General features: G+C 38.9%; 1 protein-coding gene across 2 annotated transcripts in view; it reads left to right on the forward strand.

Moving 5' to 3' along the window:
- The first annotated feature begins 220 nt into the window (after positions 1-220).
- Positions 221-21,842, forward strand: part of zfhx3b (zinc finger homeobox 3b) — a 479,371-nt gene continuing 457,749 nt past the window's right edge. For both annotated transcript variants that reach the window (XM_048605818.1, XM_020527051.2), the window contains exon 1: positions 221-453. The gene's annotated coding sequence lies outside the window, so the exon portion shown is untranslated. The remainder of the gene's footprint in view (positions 454-21,842) is intronic.

Genomic DNA, 21,842 nt, shown 5'->3' on the forward strand with positions numbered 1-21,842 from the left:
CATATACAGTAGATTCTTTATTTCCTCTGCCCCCTCCTCCTCCTCCTCTCTCGCTTGCATTTGTGTAGCAGTCAGTATTTTTCATTTTATAAATATATATATATATCTATATTCCTGACTTTGTGGCTGACTCCGAAAAGCGTCACTTGAATATTGATCCGAGGTCGCTAATTAGCCCTTCCCGTCGTGCCTTCGTAATGAAGCACATGCGCACTGAATTAATCACAGCCATTTTTGCACGGAAACTAATTAGCAGAATAAAGATCCATCGACTTTTTTCATTGCGAGTTTCGCCCTCTTTTCCACCGCGATCGCTGAAATTTTTGCTCCTGGAATGTCCTGCCTGTCCTAATGCGAGTGTCGCCGGGCCCTGAGGAGTCTTTGTATGGGATCTTTACGAGCTGATCTGGATTACACCATTCTCTTTTTACAAACAGCAGACGGTGGAAAATCGTAAGTTTCAACTTTTTTTCTCTCTCTTGCCACTTTGCTTTGCTTCTTTGTGGATGTGTTAATTACAGTCAATCGCCAGCGCCCCTCGCTTTCTCTCTCTCTCTCTTCCTCCGCCAGCCTGAAGCTTCCCCCCCTCCTCCCACTTGTACTTTTTCATTATTATTATTTGCAAATGGTCATGATAAATACAACCGCATCCAAGCAGAACTTTGAATACTTGAAGTTCATTATGATTATTTTTACCTGTGTGTTTACATCCGCACCAACCTGATCTTGACCAGCCGTCAACATAGTCTCGACCCCCCTTATGGTCATTTTTTTAATGCAATGTTTTAGGGTTGCAAGCGGTCTGTTGAAGTAAATAGCTATCTATTTAGTGGTGATTGAGAGGATGAGAGCTGGGCTGTTGGAGACGCCACGATGCGAGCGCGGGACTGAGGGCTGGAAGTGCCGGCAGCTGCCCGGGGTCGTAGCCGGGAGATGAAGCTTGGAGCTCGGCGTGAGGGTCCGTCTTTCTCCGAAGGAAAGGGAGCGAGGGGAATTTCGCTCTGCTTCCGTGGCCGGGCTCGGGGCTTTCTTTCTCCGTCCCGTTTGGTCTCTCTCTGTCCCTGGATGTGTTAGTTGGGATGCGGTTGGCTAAAAGAGGTTGGATTTCCAAGTTCTTCATTTTGTTTTTTTTCCTCTCTCTCTCTCCCTCCTCCTCCTCGAGTCCCGGGATCGTAAGACGGCGGGGTTAAAGAGTTTCTCTCTCTGTCTCAGAATTTTTTTTTAAATATTCTTTTTCTGGATTTGGTTTTCATTCTTTCTCAGTTCCAGGGATGTTGAGGGGAGGGGGGAGAAGCTGAATGTAGGAAAGCCTTGATCCCGTGTTGACTTTATTTTCGGATTCTCAGAGTCACATGTGATCGATCGGTTTTTGGAGAATGTGTTTAAAAAGAGCCGGAGAGTCAGCGAGCCGCGCTCAGATCGGAGGAGAAATCCCGGAGGTAGAGAAGAGGGAAAGAGAGGAAAGAGAAACGGAGCGATTGAAAGCCAGGGAGAAGTAAATGGGGGAAATAGCTCAGCGAGAGTGACAGAGAGGGCAAGGGAAGAGATGAGCGGACCCGAGCGAAAGGAGACAGAGAGAAACAGGAGGAAATGAAAGAGATAGAAAGAGTTAGGGATCAGAGGAAAGGGGAGAGGAGTGGGAGAGAGAGAAGGACGGAGGGGAAAGTGAAAACGGCAGGGAGGAAGGGAAAAAAAGGGCAAAGGGCGCTAGACGAAATGGAGAAGATGAAAACAAGGGAAAATGAAGGGGAGAACAGAACAGTGAGGAGGACGGTGGTGTATTATGGGCAGATCCAGGACAGGAAAGCTGGAAGGGCAGGAGAAGAGGAGCGAGCTCGGGACGAGATAAGGCAGCGAAATATATATGTATTAAAAAAAAGAGGATGGGATCGACTCCCATCAGGGAGACTGGGACATGGGGCAGATTTCATCAGAGAGCGATAGGGGAGGAAAGGGGTCGCGGGGCTGAAACTACAACAATAATTACAAAAAAAAACACCACGAGCTGGACTCGCTGAAGGAAACGGAGACGCAGGAAGGTAGAGAGAAATAAGAAATAAATGCATGGAGTGGAGTGAGAGGAGAACAGAAGTGGAGGGGAGATGCGAGATGAGATGGAACAGATAATCGAGGCTCAATAGGGAACGAGGACACATCAGTCAGTCATTGAGATCATTTGTACGAGGAACACACCGTTTCAGGGCGTCTGATATCGGATCGAAAGCGATTTTTATTACTTCTTGTACACAAAAAAAAATCAATGGAGAGCGCAAAGTTTATTCAGTAGGCAGATCCGACGAAATTCCCTTACACTGTCTTTTTTAAAAAATATGTACGAGGTCTCAGTAGATCGTGTGGATGCCCGAGATCGGATTCCTGAATGTTATATTTGAATGATTAGGCTGGAGATTGGAACAGGATCCAATGCTGATTTCCCCATCCACCCCCCGCCCCCCCCGCCTCACGAAGTGCCCTCCCGGCCGGGTCAGCCCGAGTTCGTACGCGGACGGGAGGTGCGTGCACGGCGGCGAGGGGAGGCTGAGGACTGAGGGGTGGGGGCTGGAGGACTGGGGGGATGAACCGAGCAGGGTCAGAAGCCGAGCACTCCGCCCGCCCGCTCGCCCCAGCTCTCGCCAGGTGTTTGCCTGCAGAGAGAGAGATACATCGCTCGGAAGTTCAGCCAGAAACATGGTCCCCGCCGAGGATCCGATTTCACTGCATTTTGACTGTGCAAGGCACCGCACACCGGACCAGTTATTCCAGTTAATGACAGGGGAGGGGAGGAATGGAAGGAAGGGGGGTGGGTGTGGGGAGGGCAGCACAAAGGGGAGGTGTCAAGGTAGTGATCAGCAATTATTTATTTATATTTTTCAGACTGTAATTTAATTGCAGTGCATTTTGTGTGTGTCTGTGGTTCTGCTTCCTCACACACGTCCGCATTCAGGTCTCTTGTTGCAGATGCCCAGCCAGACCTATTTTTAAATCAGTACAGTTGGTGCTTGTGTCTCTAACCCCGTAATACTTAGCGAAGGTCCCAGGTTGAGAATCGTCGGCCCAGACAATACAGCACGCTAGATTTTTTTTTGTTTGATGCGTTTTTAATTGGATCTACAATATTTAGAAATTGGACTCACATGCTTAAGTGCAGTTTGTTCACCAAGCATCTCCAAGCCAATGTAAGTGATCCGTAAAGTATATCAATTTACATGATAAGAAACGGGATGGGAATGTATACAGGTAATATTCTTGATAAACAAGACAAAAAGACGCAAAATGAAATGATGCACTCCCATCCAAACGAAATATACAATCCATTTTCGGTTGTTCTTTCATTATGTAACCTGAAAGTAAATGACATTAAAAATTAAAGACGACAAGTTGCTGTTAATGCTGCTTCATTAGGGCACTGTTTTGCAATTATTGACACATGCTGTTAAAATAAATTATATTTATTTTAATATCCACAAATGATTGACCAATTGTAACTTAACAGGATCTGTATTTTTTCCCCCCCAAGCTTGATAGTTTCCATTTGTCATTTAGGTGTCTCTTAAGACTGTGAGTTAGTGTTAGGGTATGCACTGGCCGATTAGATCAGCGGCGTTCAGTGTGTGTATTGTTGTATGTTAATTCAGCTTGAGGACTCTTTTTTAATGCACTAAAGCCATTAAACCCCTAAACTCATTCCACAGTAGGACATTTCACTTGCAAATATATGGACAACCTCAGTGGAGAAGCCAATGGAAAATGAAGGGAAATGTTTTGTTATTTCATCAGTTGACCTGTAGTGTTGGTAGCGAGATGTAACCATTTTACTCCTCCAATTTATGCCTTTAAATGATAATTGGAGTCCCTCACAAATTAAAGGCTACTGTAAGTGAGGCTTTCATCTGTTCTCAGCATTGAGTACAATAGTAAAGAAACAGATTGTCTACAACCATTAAGAACAATAGTGTTTACCATACATTGCTTGTAATTCTAATTTGGCTAGGATTGTGTATGCGTATGGGGAGGGGCTCCTTGCTATTTTGTATTTGAAAAGCACAGTGGTGTCAGAAATCGATGCAAACCCTTAATGCCTTCAGAGGCTGTTTGTCTTTTGACAGAAGTAAGCCAGTCACTCTTTGCTTGGTGCCTTCTCCCACCAAAAAAAAAGAGAAGGACACCAAGTGAAAACAGTTCTAAGTGGCTCATTGATAGAATGTTTTGTATTTTGAGTATGTGTGCAGCAACAGTCAATATTAAATCTTTACGAAACAGCTTGGTTTAATTTTTTTGGCAAAACTGAGGCTGTATTTAAACATATGCTATCGGAACATAAATGCACATTGTTTATAGTAAATGTTTAGTACTGTAATAAAATAATTTAAAATCTGGCTTGAGGCATTTCTGGGACAGCAAATGTGATATTTTTGCATTGCTGTTTAAAAGTATTTTTAATTGGCTACACCTTGAATATTTCTGTCTTTCAATAGCAATTACAGTAAATTAGAGTTTTTAATTTACTTATTGAACATAAGAACAAAAACCTTCTCATATTAATTTTCTATCACTATAAAATATGTTTTACTTTCACTCTGCCAAATAAACTTAATGCAGCAAATTAACTAATATCCGAACTTGTCGTAAATGGTAGCCCAATTCTGTCTTCTATGTACTGAGCACTCATATTATAATAAATAGATGGGGCACCTCCATTGATCAGAATTCTCAATTATTTGTAGTTTCTCAGCCATCCTGTGGCCAGTTGGACAAATGAAGTTCCTCCGTACTTAGATGAGTCAAAGAAGCAAGGGTTGCCGTATACAGATGGTAGATTGATTGAGTCAAGAGCAGAAAAGAATTACTGAAGCCAGGAATAAAGGATCATGTGTGTACTAAGGTACCTGTGCTGCAAAAAGGTTTGCTCAGTGGCTATGTGGGAAATGATGCAGTCCTTGACGATGCCAAACAGAACTGTAGATGTCAGGCTTTGCACAGCAAGCTGAATTGAGCAGCAAAGCAGAATGATTCAGATTAACCTTCGCTTGAACATTGTTTAACACAGGCCTTTGAATGAAATGCTTGCTGGCACATTATGTATGTTTGTGTAAATTTGCATAAGCTTCGAAGCTGGGTACAATAATTGTGTTTGGTATTGTAGCTATGGTCATTGCTGTAGGGGATGTGGAATTTGTTCTGTATTTAGTCTTCCCTTCCATTTATCAAATCTAAATCCTCCACAACACAGTGTACTCATTATTGTAAATAGAAGACCTTTTTTGTTCTCTTATCTGTGTAAGGTGGTATGAGTATACAATAATTAATGAATATATTGCCAAAATAAATCAGGAATAGTTAAACTTAATAAAACATAGGATGTAGCTGAGAAGAAGGTAAGCAGTGTAGTACTAATCTTTTGTTGATGAGTGAAGTCACTCATTGCTTCCTTTCCATGTCAGTTCCTAAAGAGCTAAGCAGAAATGAAACAGTAGAGGACGACGAGTTGAAATTACTGAAGCCTTGTCCACAGTCCTATTTTGTTTGAAATGTACTGGGAAAGAATGAGTAATGTAGGCCAAGAATGGGTGGGAACAAGCATAGGCTGAAGCAGCCCTTAGTTCATGTAAAGCTTACATCTGCTCAGATTCAGGGCAGGCATTCTGCTGGAATATCGATCAAGACTGTAACTGAGCTAGTATAGGGGAAGAAGCTAAGCTAAGCAGGTTTTGAACTATACACATATAGGTACTGGCTGAGAACAGAGGCTAGTTCAAACAAGGATTGTTTTCAGCTTGATTTGCATTTATAAATGTAACTGGCACATAGAGAAAAAGGAAGTAACTTGACCAACACTTTGGAAGTGTGTATGCCATATTTGTATCAGATATGATAAAGCTTTTGTAAAGTTAATTGGAGGTCAGCTTTTTTTTAACAATGAGGTGTTATAAATACTGAGTTACAAGGTTTTGCTTTAACTCTTTGCGTACCAAAATCCACATTGTGGTTTTTAAAATCTGCATAAGCAACTTTCTGTTTAACAGCTGCACTAATTACTTTTGTATCAGTTGAATACTGGATGCTGTGAAGCCCTTACAGATAATGGAACGAGCCAACTTTCCCAAGACTCAGTGTTTTCCGAATAAACACTCAAATCTGTTCTTGATTTTGACCTTGGTTCAGAAATATTCATAGTAGTCTCAAAGGACCCATGTAGTTTCAGACTGGCCTGTGACAACACTTAGACATTTTTTTTCAGCATTTACAGTGGTTTTAGTGTTCATGTGGCTAAATTGCAGTATCATTATACGTTCCAGTTCTTTATTTTTCTGGCCATGATTATGTTTCCTTAGCCCTATTTTCACTTCTTCTGCTTTGAAATGCAATGAACTGTGGCACATTCATATATTCAAAGATCTGAAATGAAAGCTGGTGTAGATATGCTTTTCTCCCTTTTTAAAAAGAATTTGATGATCCAACCTAGACATGGCACTTTTTGGGGATTGTGTGGTGATTAAGAACCATGTTTCTCTATTGGATGAATTCTGTATTAAAGCTGTGATATTTTGGGGAGTTAGAGCAGAGGCAGCCACTCCTTATCAGGGAGGAAAGCTGCATGATTATCTCAGGTTGCTCTTGTCTGTTTTCTCATATCTGGTATTGGCGGCATCCTTTCACAGTAGTTTTTTAACCTGTTGCATTGAGCTCTGACGATCTGGAACATGGAAGGGATTTAGGAAATGAAGAAAGAAAGGAGAAAATAAAGAATGCAGAAACAAAAATGAAATATACAGGATAGAGATTCTGATCACTCATTGCTCTTCTGTTCAATAATAAAATGCTAATGCATAAAATATGATGAGTGCTTGAAATGGACTGGCATGTGTCACTGTGATATTCCCAACACTCCTACAAATGAACTCTGACATATTGAGAATTGAAATCCATCGTTACACACCACTGGTATTGTTTTAATGGTGACACTTTCAATTTGTATTCTTAATCCCTGGATAAGACTTTTGAGTTATTAATACTGCATTTTACCTCATTTGTAAAACTGTTTTTATATTGGCACTTTTAATTGAGATTCCAGGAATCAGCTCACCTGTTCTAGCTAGTAGCTTCATAGACACGTAAAACAGACTGGATTCAATGTCTAGTCAGGATAAAGAAGTTGGATTTAGTATAGTAAATACCAGGATTCAACTCACGGTGCAAGTCTCCTGACATCCTAATTAATTGAGCACCAATACTAAAACAACTTTAATGTTCTTGAAATGACCATATTAAAAAAAAAGCCATCATCAGGGCCTGTCCATATTAGCACTGGCCAAATGCAAAACTTTGTGTCTTTATGTCACTTACTGTCTGTGTTTTAACTGGTTATGATGTGTAGATAATTAGTGAGTGATCTATCATGACTTTGTGCCCTTGAGTTCCTATAAAATTAAAATTTTGGCTTGTTCTGTATCATCCATTTTTAGACAAAGAGTAGATATTTGTTCTGCATTTTTAAGTGTAGTAAAGTGTTATAGAAGTACGAGTGATGCAGTTACTGATTGGAAACTGATCACTACTTTTCCACCCCTTTTCTCCCTGCCTTTTGATTTCCCCTTCATTATTTGTTCTCATCACCCCCCTTTTTTATTTGGCTTTCCTCCACTCCATCCCTGCATTTTGTTGCCTTTTACCTATTCACAACCCCTCCCCTGACTGTTCTTGCTCAAAAAAGATGGAATTCAGAAGTACAACATTTGGATTACTTATGAACCCACAGAAAAGTGCAAAGCTGATAACAATTTAAGTTGTTTGTTATTTGAAAAATTGAAAAATCTAATTGCACTTAATCAGTAACTTGAGTTGCTCAGTTGGGGTAAAATGTAGTATGAAGATTAGTGTTCAGTGTCTGAATCAATTATGCCATGAGGAAGATTCAACTCAGCCAGCTATAGAATTGTGTTGTGTACCTGCATATTTTATAACACAGGCCTGACTAATGGATTAAAAAAAAGGTACATTTCCATTGTTGAGTTGGATGCTGTAGGCCTACTTGGTTCTTTGTGCATGCAATGTACCTCTAGCTATGTGGTGAGTTCATGAAGCTTGAATCTTTTGCATCAACAGTGGAGATCTACAGTGAGTTTTCCTGATTTATATTAGGTTTCTGAATGCATGGAGTCTGTTGACTGAGTGAAAATGGAAAGATATTTGGGAAAGGAAAAGAAGTAAATTGAGAGATAATCAGAAGTCCTGTGTTCTGTTCCAGATAGCCGCATGGTGAAAAGTAGAACTGGAATTTAATCTTTTCATACTTAAAACTTTCATTTACAGAGACAATACAAGCAGACATCACCAAACCCAACAATATAAATATTACACGCAATATGTGTATGTATGTTTTATATATGTGCCCATTATAAACTATGGATTGTATAAATATCAAGGTATACCTAATTGGTATAATTAAGTTTCCAGATAATGTACAATTAATATGATGATGTCAAACTGTTTATATTTAGTAAATTGAAACTATAAGCCTAATTTTCATAGAGTAGTGAATACACAGTGGACACTTTGAAATGATGGGCGGGACTGAATGCAGAAATCCCACCCCATTTCCAACATAGCCAGTTTTCATCAGTAGGATTAAGGGGGTGGGGCATAATTCAAACGGGAGGGAAATCCAACTCAGCCAGAACAAACAGATCCCATTTTTGCTGTTGAAAGAGCCATACCACAGTGTGGGAGACACAGTAAAGTAGATGTAAAAGCTTTTGACGGGTGAATAAGTTCTTATTAAATGTGATTATTTGAAGTTTATTTTAAATGCCCTGTTCTTCAAACTTATCAAAAAAAGTCACATCTCTTCTGAGAGTTAAAAAAAGCTTCTGCTGATTTGCATTGAATGAGCAGTTTAGACTGGAAAAAATTAGTACCTTGTCCTGCAGTTGGTCCAGCTCTTAATTGATGTTTACCCAAGAGTTGTCATTACCTCATTATAAATGCTTGGCTGAGTTTCACAAGCAAAAATTAACTCAGTAGGGTATTTTAAATTAAAATGTGATTGTCAGGTTAAAGACACTATCAAAGGATTGACTATCCTTGATGTGGTTAGTCAAAACCTTGTATTTTTATAAGAAATTAATCACCTTTAATGGATTTTTCTTTTACTATTATTGTTAGAGCTGTATTAGACTGTTAAAAGTGTATTTTTCTTATCTGCATATGGTTTCTGAGTGGATACTGGCTGAATGGCTGTGGAGTTAAGCATGGAAGCCATGAGCCATGGAAGGTTGAAATGGTGAGAGAGGTCAAGGCTAGAGGGCAAAAATAAGCCAAAGTCCCACAAAACGAATATTAAAAATATACACATAGAACTGCGGATGCTAGAAATTTAAAACAAAGCCAGAAGTGTGCTGGAGAAACACAGCAGGTCTGGCAGCATCCTTTGAAAGAAAAACAAGAGTTGTTTACAGCCCAGCGACACTTGGTCAGAACTGCTTGAAAACGGATCCGGATTTGTAGCCAGTCCGACCCGGCATTCATCCCATACTCATCTGCTTCTGAGTTCGGCAGGTTTTACCGTATTCTATACTCACTACCATTCTTCCAATCACCCCATATCCCATGTGAAAGTTGTACATTTCGAGGTAATTCTTAGAGAAGTGGCTTCAGGGAGTTGAGGCATTGCAACGTGAGCTATCACTTCAGCTGTTAAAGTCGAGTCCTATATTTCTGAGTAGTTCTGTAATCGTTTTTATTTCTATTTGTGTATTGTGAAGCTGCAAATTGACAGGTGAGATGTCTGATAAAGTAGACTGTTGGAATGCTCAAAGGCTTCTTCTGCTAGAAAGTTGCATCTGGGTCACCTTGTTCATTAAGCTAAAGGTGAGGGGAAATTCCCTATACTCTGAAACTTTCTCTTCCTGATTTCCACGCAAGATTTGGAACCTAATCTTTGGATGCGAGCGTGGATGTTTAATTAAATCTGGTGTGCTCCGCCTCTGATTCTTCGGTTATTTATTTCTTAGTCTTTCGGAGAACAATGTACTTTGCGACATGAATTTGTATCCCTTGTTTAACAGTGTTCACTACACGTTCTGCATTGTTAACTTTATTGGAGTATTTTGAGGGTTGCATTTCTGCATTTTGTTTTATCATTTTCCAGTGCTAAGTAAAGATTAATTTTGCCTCCCTCAAGACTGGGTGCATCCACAAATTACCGAAGTAGCACATTGCTGAAATCAGTGATAGAAAATGCAATGTGAGAACTCTCGCGAGTCACTTGTATTCTCCCTCAAGGCCATCCTGTTATTGGGTGGCATGGCATTCTGCTCCTTTGTTTTTAAGTCGGAGCATCAATACGTTTGCAGACACCTAGTGTGAAGAAGAGTGGGTGTTACAGTATGGCACATTTATTTGCCTGAAGATTGTCTCTTCTTTTTCATTTCAACTGTGATGTCACTTAATAGATGAAAAACAACATTTTTTTTATTTTACATGAGGAACCAGTCGTGGCCTGCACCAGTTTCCAGGTAGAACATTAATATTTGTATTTCAAGTTCCTGACAGATGGAGCTTTGACCCTGTGTGAAGCTTGTCAGCTCACTCACTCAAACTGAGCGATGCTGTGACCTACCTACAGGGCTGTGCGGGGTGCATTTGCGTATGCTAATAGACTAACTTGCTGTGGCTTGTCTTACAGTGATTTGTGCATGCATTTATATGCAAATGTTAACAACTGATAGCTGGTTTAATTACATTGGGCTATTGTTATGCTGCCAAGTTAGGGAGCTGAGCATATTTGGACCTCAGATACAAGAGGGGTTGGTTCCTCCCACACTCCTGGATACATTTTGTCCATATTTTAAAATTTTATTCTCTGCATTTGGGGAAGCCAATTTGAAATTATGAGTCATATATTGAAAGTTTGAAGATTTGAATGTTTCACTGATACTTTATAGTTGTCTGTGCTTTGAATTTTGACATTTTGTCTGGTTGGCCTCAAGACTCAAAGCATTTGGTTTTTGGTTTTAGGTTTAGTTGTATTTGAAAATGCCCTAAAATAACATTCGTGGGAGTGAGGCAGCACTTGAAACACGATTGACGATTCTGAAATGAAATGAAGTTTAACTGTTTAGGTAACTGCGCTCATGATGAATGAATGATTGTTATGTTCCAAGAATTCCTGTTTAAAAATGGAAGTGTTTAAATTATGTCTTCTTATAGAAAGGACTGTGTGGTGTTCTCCAGGATTTCAACAAATGCATCTCTTTAATAGTTTCAAGCTACATAGTAGCCAGTTCTGTCAAGCCCTGAGTATCTTCCTGGCCTTACTGTGCCAACATTTTTGCTCAGAGGTTTATGTAATTTCTTTCCATTTTTTGTTTTTGAGAAGTGGGTTGTAATCTAAGTAAAGAGTCCAGTATATAAAGCTTGCACTTCTCTTTAGTGGAATTGTGTGCTGCTTTTTTTTTCTTCCTTTGAGTTGGCACTGCGGTCAGACAGAAGATTCCTGCAGCTGGTTGGTGCCTGATTGCTTGTACATTGTGAAAAAACAATACAGATTTGAGCAACAAATGTTCCCAGTGCAGGTTTTAAACAAAGAAGTAAACATGTAGTTTGTTTGTCATAAATTACATTGGTGCTTGTACCACAAGCAGTGCATAGTTGGACTGTGGAAAAGCATGCAGAATTCCTGACCATGAGTTAGTCCTGTGCTATATAACTCTAAGACCCTATGACTGACTAGTTAAAGGAACAAGCTAGGTAACAATGCTGGTATCATTGACTTTGGCTATGCATTTGGGCATGATATGGGAGGCAATGCTGCAGTGATATTGTCCCTGGACTAGTAATCCAGAAACATGGAAAATGTTAAGGGGACCTTAGTTTGAATCTCTAGTTTGACCCTAGTGGTTTAGAATTGCTTCCCTCAGGGCATTGTGGGTCAACCTACAGCGTGTGGACTACAGCGTTTCAAGGAGGCAGTTTGCCACCTTCTCAAGGGCAACTCAGGATGGGCAATAAAATGGTGGCCAGCCAGCAACATCCACGTTTCATGAGTGAATAACAAAAACACCAGGGCAGATGGTAAAATTTGAATGCAATAAAAACCTGGAATTAAAACTCTGATCATGATCATGAAACTGTTGTTGATTGTTGTAAAAAATAATGTGGTTCACTAACGTCCTTTTGAGCAGGACATCTGGTGTACTTGCCTGGTCTGGCTTACATGCTACTGCAGATCGACAGAAATGTGGTTGATTCTTAATTGTCCATTGAAATGTCCCAGCAAGCCACACAGTTCAAGGACAACTAAGAATAGGCAATAAGTGCAAGCACTCAAGAAGTCTCCACAGCATATATACTTCTACATGGGTATATGTTTTTACAAATTTTTCTACCTATATGCATATATCTTCTTTCATTGCATTAAGCGTGAACTTTTCTGTTTGAGCCATGTTATGTATTAAATTAAAATGTGCAGTTGGTTAGATGAATGAAGGGAGTGGGTGTATCTAGAACAAATTCAAAATAAGATCCATACATACCACATATCAGTACAAAAATCAACCCAAAGCTCACAACTGAAGCATAGTGAACATTTCCAGTGATGGTGACTTGACTTCCTGAAATAGTTTTGTGGGGTTTGTTGTTACAAAGTGCAGTAGGAAAAATACACAGTATTTGATAAATTGTATGTTTATAGAATGGGCTTTATTCATATCTCTACAAATTTTGTATAGACTGCCATTGCTCTCTGGTGCCTAGACTTTCATCCAGTCTTTGTTCTGGAACCAAAATTATTTCACATGCCTTGTTTCTATAACAGGCGTAATATCAACTGAAGTGACATCAGCTACTTAGCACATTGGAAAAGAAGGAAAATATTGGAAAAAACAAAAACAGAAATTGCTGGAGAAATCAGCAGGTCTGACAGCATCTGTGGAGAGAAAACAGTGTTAATGTTTTGAGTCCAGTAACCCTTCTTCAGAATATTCTAAATGTAAATTCTGTTTTTGCTCGACAGCTGCTGCCAGACCTGCTGAGTTTCTCCAGCAATATCTGTTTTGTTTGTTTCAGATCTCCAGCAGCCGCAATTCTTTGTTTAATTTTAGTGGAATGGTGGTTTGCATGTATACAGTACAATAGGCATGAAGGGGGTGAGTTCTAAAATTTGAATTCCTTATTGCTGTGCACATATATGGGCAGCTTCAGCCTATTCAGATTACATCTTGTGTACACTGATCACCCACATTTACTTAACTATGTATAACTTTGCTGGTAATCAGTAATTTAGGAATATATGACTACTTTAAAATTATATTTATTACATGATTTTCCTTATAAATAAATCTTACCATTTATAAAAAGCTTAAACACACATACCAACAGATTCAAGAACAGCTTCTTCCCTCCTGTTATTAGACTTATGAATGGACTCCTCAAATTTTAAATTTAATGTTGACCTCGCTCTTCGTACGCCCTCTTTACAGCTGTAACATTGTATTCTTAGTTCTGTTCCATTACCCTAATGCACTTTGTATGGCACAATCTGCCTGTACTGCATGCAGAACAAAACTTTTCACTGTACCTAGGCACATGTGACAATAATAAATCAAATCAAATCAAATCGAATTATGTTTGTGGATAAATGCTGCAGTTCTTTGACTTCACCATGTAGGTTTTAAAAGGACTTTTTTAAAATTCGTTTTGGAATTGTCAATCTATAGTTTGATTGGCATAATATTTACTTTCTATCTTCTACTTGTCAATGGAAATAAAGTGAAAATGCCATCATGAACTGAATGCTATTTGCAGTACACTTGAGACAACTTCTGATTCTCTCCACTAGTAGTTCATCAAGATCAAGTGTATTGCATTCTCTTCCTCACGTGTTAATCCTTAATCACGGTGTTCTTTTGGTTTAGTTCTATATGAAATGATTTTTTTTTCATTTGTACCAAAGGTGCAAATGGTGCAAGTGAAGGCAGAACAGTATGTGTTTTAAGGAAAGTTTTACCTTCCCACAGGTGAGAGCTGGATAGACAGTGGAGAACACCTGTTAATGACAAAGAAAAGCCCTTTTGTTTTTGTCTACTTTGTTCCACCTAGGAGGAGGTTTGGGGCTTTGGCAAGGAAATAAAATGTAAAAATTCATTAAATTACTCAATCTTTTCTTTGTGTTCATTTATATTTTGTGCAGGGTCCATGTGAAACATTTTAATCTGTGAAATAGTTTAACTTTTAAAATTGTTGGCAAAACAACTACAGACGTGCTGGGACAGCATTAATCCATAGAGTGGTGTGTCACTGTAGGTCCCATTTGCACATTCCCTCTGAATTTCCGTATGCGAATGAAGCTCTCTCTTAGTCCAGTTCCATTTACCTATGGTTGTATTCTCTCTCATTCACACAGACATAACTTTAGTTGTGTCCTGACACCATATTTGTATGCTGTGGTTCCAAACTGCCCATTTTATATCAGGACAGGTAGTTAACTTACAAACATGTCTGTTAATTCATTCACAACCTTTTGTGGCTGCTGATCTCATCCCAGGATCAAGACTATATTTTACATAGAAATGACACTTGAACCGCATTAAAAACAACTGAGAAGTGCCAAAATAAGGTATATATGTTTGTACATGAAAGTTACGTGATACGTTACATATACAGGAATGCCTTGATAAATGGACAGGGCATCTTCCTGCTAAGACCTTCATAATATATTGGAAATTTGAAGAAAGCCTTGTGAGGTGTATGACTTATTAGTGTACTACAGGAACAAAAACAAACTTGCTGGAAAAGCTCAGCAGGAACTGGTTCTGAGGAAGGGTCACTGGATCCAAAACGTTAACTCTGTTTCTTTCCTTCACAGATGCTGCCAGACCTGCTGAGCTTTTCCAGCAACTCTGTTTTTGTTCCTGATTTACAGCTTCCGCAGTTCTTTCGGTTTCTATTCGTGTACTACTTTTTAGCTCATGTCCAACTGACAAGTATTGTTCCTATAAGAATTAGATCACGCAGCAATATGCCCACATCATTAGTGTTTCATTCCAGTGATTGTGTTCATTGCCTGTAACCGTGTTTACAATTTAGTGTTAGCAAGTCTAACTTGAAGATTTTGTCTCAAATGAGCATTAAATTCCATGCTGCAGCTATATATTGATTATTGAGGCCTAGTGATAATAAATACATTTAAAAGGGACCTGAGGGACAACTTTTTCACACAGAGGGTGGTTTGTATGTGGAATGAACTGCCAGAGGGAAGTGGTAGATGCAGGTACAGTTGCAACATTGAAAAGACATTTATACAGGCACATGAATAGGAAAGATTTAGAGGAATATGGGCCAAACGCAGGTAAGTGGGCCTAGTTTGATTTGGGAAACTTGGTTGGTTGTGCGGTATGACTGTATTCAGCTAAGGCTGGCCGACATACTAGGATAAATATAACGGAGAAACCATCACATGGCATGTCCTGCAAAAGGGAGATGTCACCTGGTGAAGTTCTTTCTTTGAACTATTGAGTGAAGCACTGTTTCTAATACAGTTTTCAGAAACAGAAAGTTGGCAATTTTAATAGTATTGTTTCAACAAAGTTGCAATATGAGTATCAGCTCTGTCTTCTGAATTTTTGGAAGTTTGATCTATTGAGACTTTTAAATTTGTTTTTAAACTTGAATTGTTGTGTAGAAAACTATGTACTCTAGCTTGCCTGAAGGAAGTTGAGCCACCGAACACACAGTAACTGTCTCTCTTTGAGCCAATTCCTTTGCCTCTGATAAAGCAATCAAACATCTACTGAGAAGTGTAGAAAGTCAGGATAATATTATGGATCAAGAAAGGTCAATTAGAATTTTAGCCAAACAGTGGATTAATATTTAGGCTAACATTGCTAAATGGTTGGTCTTTTCAAAGTTGTCTTGTCCAAAGGAAAGCCTACCCATTCTTATAGCACGAGAGATCTTGCCTATTTGCAATATGGCAGCAGACCTTAGCTCAAAGCCATTTTGGTGACCAGCAGGATTTCCTAAGGTGGAACCTTTATACCATAAGTTGTTTCTCAAGGATCAGATTAAAGGTTATCTGGGTGTGTAGCATTGTGGACAGAAAGTGAATAACCAGCCCAAACACCTTCTGTCTCCAACATGGGAGGCTTTTGTTGCACAAGGTGTACAATAGTATATAAAATTGAGTGCTCCAATTCTTTTTTTTATTTGTTCATAGGATGTGGGCATTGCTGGATGGGCCAACATTTTTTTTTGCCAAGAGGGCAGTTAAGAATCAACCCACATTGCTGTGGGCCTGGAGTCCTATGTGGGCCAGACCAGGTGAGGATGGCAGTTTCCTTCCCTAACGGACATTGGTGAACCACATGGGTTCTTCCTTACAATCATTTCTTGGTCATCATTAAACTATTAATATCAGGTTTTCTTTTATTGAATGCAAACTTCACTATCTGCTGTGATATGATTTGAAACCGGTCCCCAGAACATTACCAAGATCTCTGGATTATTTGTCTAGCGATAATACCTCTAGGGTCTTTGTTGTTAAGTGAATATAAGACTCTATATCAACAAAATATAGTTAAATAAGTAGAAGCTGGTAGAAGCCTCCAACATCAAAAGTTATATCTTCATCTATTTTATTATATTTTATGTGTGTATCAACTTTACTTTTACTCAGCGATATTCTTCCAGTGAAACTATCATAGAGTTTGACTACACTGAGCTAACATAACCAGCTGAGTTATCAAAAGTAGACATTGGTTTTGTAAGAGTTTGACTTAATGATACTCTCATGTAGCCTTTAGAATGAAGGCCATACAATTGAGCAGTGTTTAAATAGAGATGCATATCTTTCAGTCCTGCTGCTTTGTTTCTATATATTTTAAGTATATACACACTTTGGACATTCAAATAATTAAATGCAACAAGTATGTTTTCTGTTCTTTTGCCTCATTATCATTTCATGTCCAGAAGAGAATCTTTGTTTCAGTTTTTTCTTTTCTCCCATACATTTTTCCCCAAATCTGTGAAGACAAAAGAAGCCCAAGACTCCAACCTGTCTTGCCGCATTCCTAAATAATTTGGTTTTGATTAACTAAAAAAGGAGCGGAGTCTGTTTCTGTAGCAACAGAAAGGATCAAAGCAACAGGAGTCGCTCCTTTGGTAATGCACCATGATCCTGACGTCCACTTAGCTTTTTAGAAATGTTTTCCCCTTTTAACTTTGATAAGTATTTAGTGCACTGGAAAATTGTTTCCAATAGCCAATTGTTTCATGAAAGTGTAGCGTCTCAGATTTAGGAATGAAGTAGAAAAAGAAAATCTCTTTCAGCCACCCCCTCCTTTCCTTTTTTCACCCGCACAGGGTTGGAAAAGGCATTCCACTACTAATCCAGCTTCAACTGGAATGCAAATTGATGTAATTGTTCTACTGAGGATGGGCTGAGAGAGCTTTAAACATCTGCAGCGGCCTTTTTTTTCTCTCTCTGGAGGACGGGGTTAGCATCTATTTAACATAATGAGAAGTAGTTTTTCATTGGAAGTCAAAGCAGTTTTCTGAAAGGAAGGGTTAGAGGAAGGAGTTCACAAAGTGCAAATGTCAGTCTTGCAAGTGTCTACAGGCTGCCTTCAGCAGATACTGTTGACTCAAGCTGCAGAGTAAAATGGGCCTAGTTTTATACTCAGTAGCTTTGAGCAGCTGAGGATTTGAGGAGACAAAATCCAGACTCAAAATCAAAAACATTTCTAACTTTAATGAAGTATTTAGTTTGACCTGTATAAGTCCTTGATACGCCGGAACGGTTCAGGGCATTATTATTTGTGCTGTATTTCAACATTTGATTTATCTGCCTGGTCAGCAATTTCTGTTATTTGTTGAAAGCAGATTCTGTTGGACTGCTACCAATATCTTTAAAATTAAAACACATATGCAGCTTTCTGTTTGACTAAGTATATTTGAAATGCTCTTACTTCAACAGCAGACTGAGAAAGTGAAACATGATGCTGTCATTTTAATTTAAAATAGGTGTTTTTCTTTCTAAAACTGCTTCCAGTTTTTATTAGTATTCAGAGTGAACAATACAGTGATAGTTTTTTTGTCTCTAGCCAGATTATTCTACTGTGATGTAAAGGAAATTAAGGTAATAAAGTTTGGTTCAATACGACCATTCTACAATTGCAAACTGAATTGAAAGTCATATGGTGTCTACAATGTTACATGTTTAACTTCTGCTTTTTGGGGGAGAGTGGCATTGTAAATAATATCCAGTAAAGAGTTACTGCCCCACTGATCAGATTTTAAACATGTAGCCAGAGAGAAGCAAAGTACTTTGGAGCACAACAGGTAGAGGCTGCAGATTCAATTTCCTTGGTTTTGTCCAGCTCCCGATTAGACGCATCACATGTGGAGGTGCTGAGAATAAGCCTGGTCTTTTCACCACAATGTGTTGGAATAGCAGAGAAAAAATCTTCCAGAAGCTGCTCTAGGGCACAAATTACCACTGACGTTGGCTGTAAGCACATAAGAATTTGGATGGGGGGGTGGGGTGCTGTTGGGAGTGGATTAGTTGGGGATACGGGATGTTAACGGTTAGAGTTGGGGGTGAGTTGGGTAGAGACCAAAAACATTCAAGAAGAACAGGAAATAAAGACATGTTGCCTCATTCAAAATTAAAACTTCCATTGTGATGTGTGTCCAGAATTGTAGGTTTGAGATTCTTCTCCAGGTTAGCTATAACTTGCATTGTGGTACAATAGAGTTACTTTTTCTTTTATTTTGTTGTGGTGTTTGCAGAATAGTACTTTTTAAAATTATAATTATAATTTTCCAAATCATATAGGATTGACTTGATTCATTATGGTGAAAGGGATTGCAGCTGGTTGTCAAGAAACCAATGGGAGAAATCTCTAAGAAGTTTTACTCACAACAGCATAAAAGCAAACAGAATAAAACCAAATAATGAGAGGAAGGAAATTAACTTGTCGTGGAGGAAGTCTTGGCCTGTAAATAATGAAAATCAAAAATAAGAAAACTATTCAACCTATCAAAGTTCATCCTTACAATAGCTACATAAACTCAGTATTATATCCAGCAACATTTTGCATATTCTAATGGTCTTGCCTCCACAATTTCACCAGCAATTTATTCTGAGCACCTTTATCATCTTTTGACTCCAAGTTTTAGACTTACTATGTTTCTTAATAATTTATTTGACATTCTTTGGTTCTATTTTTGTGATTTCATACAAACTGATACTTTGTTTTTTAACCTCCTGATTAGTGCTTGTGAACATTTTACATGCTTGTTATATTCCTACCCCTTTTAATTACTGAAGTACCTTCTTAGTAAACAATAGAGCTTGATTTTCTCTAATTGCTCCTCATACCTCATTCCCTTTATCATTGCCTTAGTCATTGTAATGCAGACATATCTTTATTGTGACAAAGTGAGCCGATTTGAATACAGTGCTTGAAGTGGAGCCTGACCAACGCACTGTATATCTTTGTGTATAATCTCTGGAGACCTACACTATATTTTCCTGATAGTATCACCGTGCATTCACTTACTAAATAATTAAATACATATTCCAAATACACCCCCAATCTGGCTATATTTTGTATCAGAAACGATGAGCATGAAGTATATAATTGGATTAGCCATTCTAACAACACAATTCTGGATGAAGGAACATGTGAATATTGAAAAGAACATTTCTGAAGGGAATTTTAGGATCAAATCTGGTAAACAGAATTAAACTTACTGTAGAATTGCCTATTTTGTCTGCAGACAGCAAGTGACATGCATTCCACCAGGCTGGTGATTATTTACAGCTGCCTTTAGAAGTTATTACAAGAATCACAAAATAAATGCAGCAGGAGATTGGTGATTTGCTTTCCGGGCTAGATTTCTAGTACCGCAGCTAGTGTATTTAGGATCATAGTCACAAGTCAACAATATTCAGCTATCGATTTAAATCACTTTGTAGTCACAAATATCCCATTAAAAAATGGATCAAAAGTTGGTCAAAAATTCCATGGAGACATGAGTATTTTAAAATTAAGCGGTACTCAATCTAGCTCTTGTCTCTGTGTTGTGAGAAAACCTCACCTTATTCAGAACTTCGCCACAGCAGGGCCCAATGCTCCTGCAAGCGTTCTGTTTGCCAAATATTGACTATGCTTGCTGGGAAGGCCTTGTGTTACATTGTGTATTTATTGAAACTGACAGAGGCAAACTTTAACCATCTCATCGTTCGATGACTGGTAGTTCAGTGGCCTATGTTTCTACTGTGGAATTTGCAGTTGGGCAAAAGCAGTGAAATGAGAGACCCTTAAAGTAGATTAACACTTTGTAGTCCAAGTGTATATGCGCATTGTTTTGCGGGGTTAAAAATCTCTTGAGTTAGCACACCATTCACCATTTAGAATGGTAGCATTTGCTTTGTGAATGTTTCAAATGCTGGCCCTCTATTTCTAGAGCTACTATTGCATGGTAGTGGCCAGTGGAATCTTAGTTTGTGAAGTCGAATCAGATCGAATACATTTAATCACACTTTTTTTTTTGCTTTGCTATGAGAAATTTCTGTTAAGAAGATGATGGCGATTTTCCTTCTCGAACTGCTGCAATCTATCTGATGTAGTGCTGCTAAGAATGGAGTTTTAGATTTTTGACCCAGGGCAGTGACGAGGCAGTGACATGGTTCCAAGTTCGGATGGTAATTGACTTAGAGGGGAACTTGCAGGTAGTGATGCTCCCATGTGTTTGCTGCCCTTTTTCTTGATTGGAATGGTCATGGTTTTGGAAGGTGTTGTTTAAGGAGCCTTGGTGAGTTGCTGCAATTCATCTTATGGATAATACAGATAATAGAAACTTTGTACTTGTAGTTGACCTGTCACCACTACACCTAACGCCCACCACCCCCCACCACACCCCTCCCCCTCCCCCACCTCACATCCCCTCACTCTGCCAGGCCTTAAAGACATAGTTAGAATTGTGAATAGACATTATTTAATAGTGCCATCATTTATATAGAATGGAAGTCAACTAAGTTCATGGAGGTGCTATTACTGACCAGATGGCTGTGCTGATGGCAATGGCATTCCATTGCAATTACAGGTGTAAGGATCTCGAAACAGGTGAATCAATGGCCTGATTGACTCTGGTTTTTGTTCAGAAACCCTCTTTGAAAATCTGTCAGCTTTGAGATCCAGCAGCAAAATCTGGATGGCTTTGTATTTGCTCATCTAACACCAACAGGAGTTGGAGCTCCAGGATCTGAAGAAAGATAGATTGAATATGTTTTTTTTCTCAGCAGAAAAAAAAGTCAATAGACATTATCGTTTTTTAAGGCTGAGTAGATTGAGTGAATGAGTAGCTGCACAAACACTGTTTAAGTTGAACCAAAAGCGTAGAGCTAAAAGCTTGTGTTTCACATTAGCAAGCTTCAAACAACAACCTTGAAGAATTTTTTCTTCTCAGTTTTACAGGTATGTGGTACAGATTTGCAGCTGAATAGTTAACATGCTCATTAACAGATGGAAGACAGTATTAGATGAGTATTAAATAAGCATCTGTTTACAAAAGGAAATTGGAGGCTTAAATCAGTAAGTATAGTTTGTACAGTCTAAACATATTGTAGGAGGCCAGAAGCCAAAGTGAAGTCTCATATCAAGGACGAAAATTAGCCTGCATTGTAAGATCAAATGAAAATTTTGGTGATATACTGTGTGTGGTCTGTGGAAATGCAAACTGGTTTGTCTAACTGGCTTTTCTTCTCTTGCTTGTGTTCGACATTGCTCAGAGTAGTTGATGTTTGAAACCTGCACCCGCCATTTTTTATAGAAACAAAA

This window comes from Rhincodon typus, chromosome 15 (genome assembly GCF_021869965.1).
Source record: "Rhincodon typus isolate 14 chromosome 15, sRhiTyp1.1, whole genome shotgun sequence".
In the NCBI taxonomy this organism is placed as follows: domain Eukaryota; kingdom Metazoa; phylum Chordata; class Chondrichthyes; order Orectolobiformes; family Rhincodontidae; genus Rhincodon; species Rhincodon typus.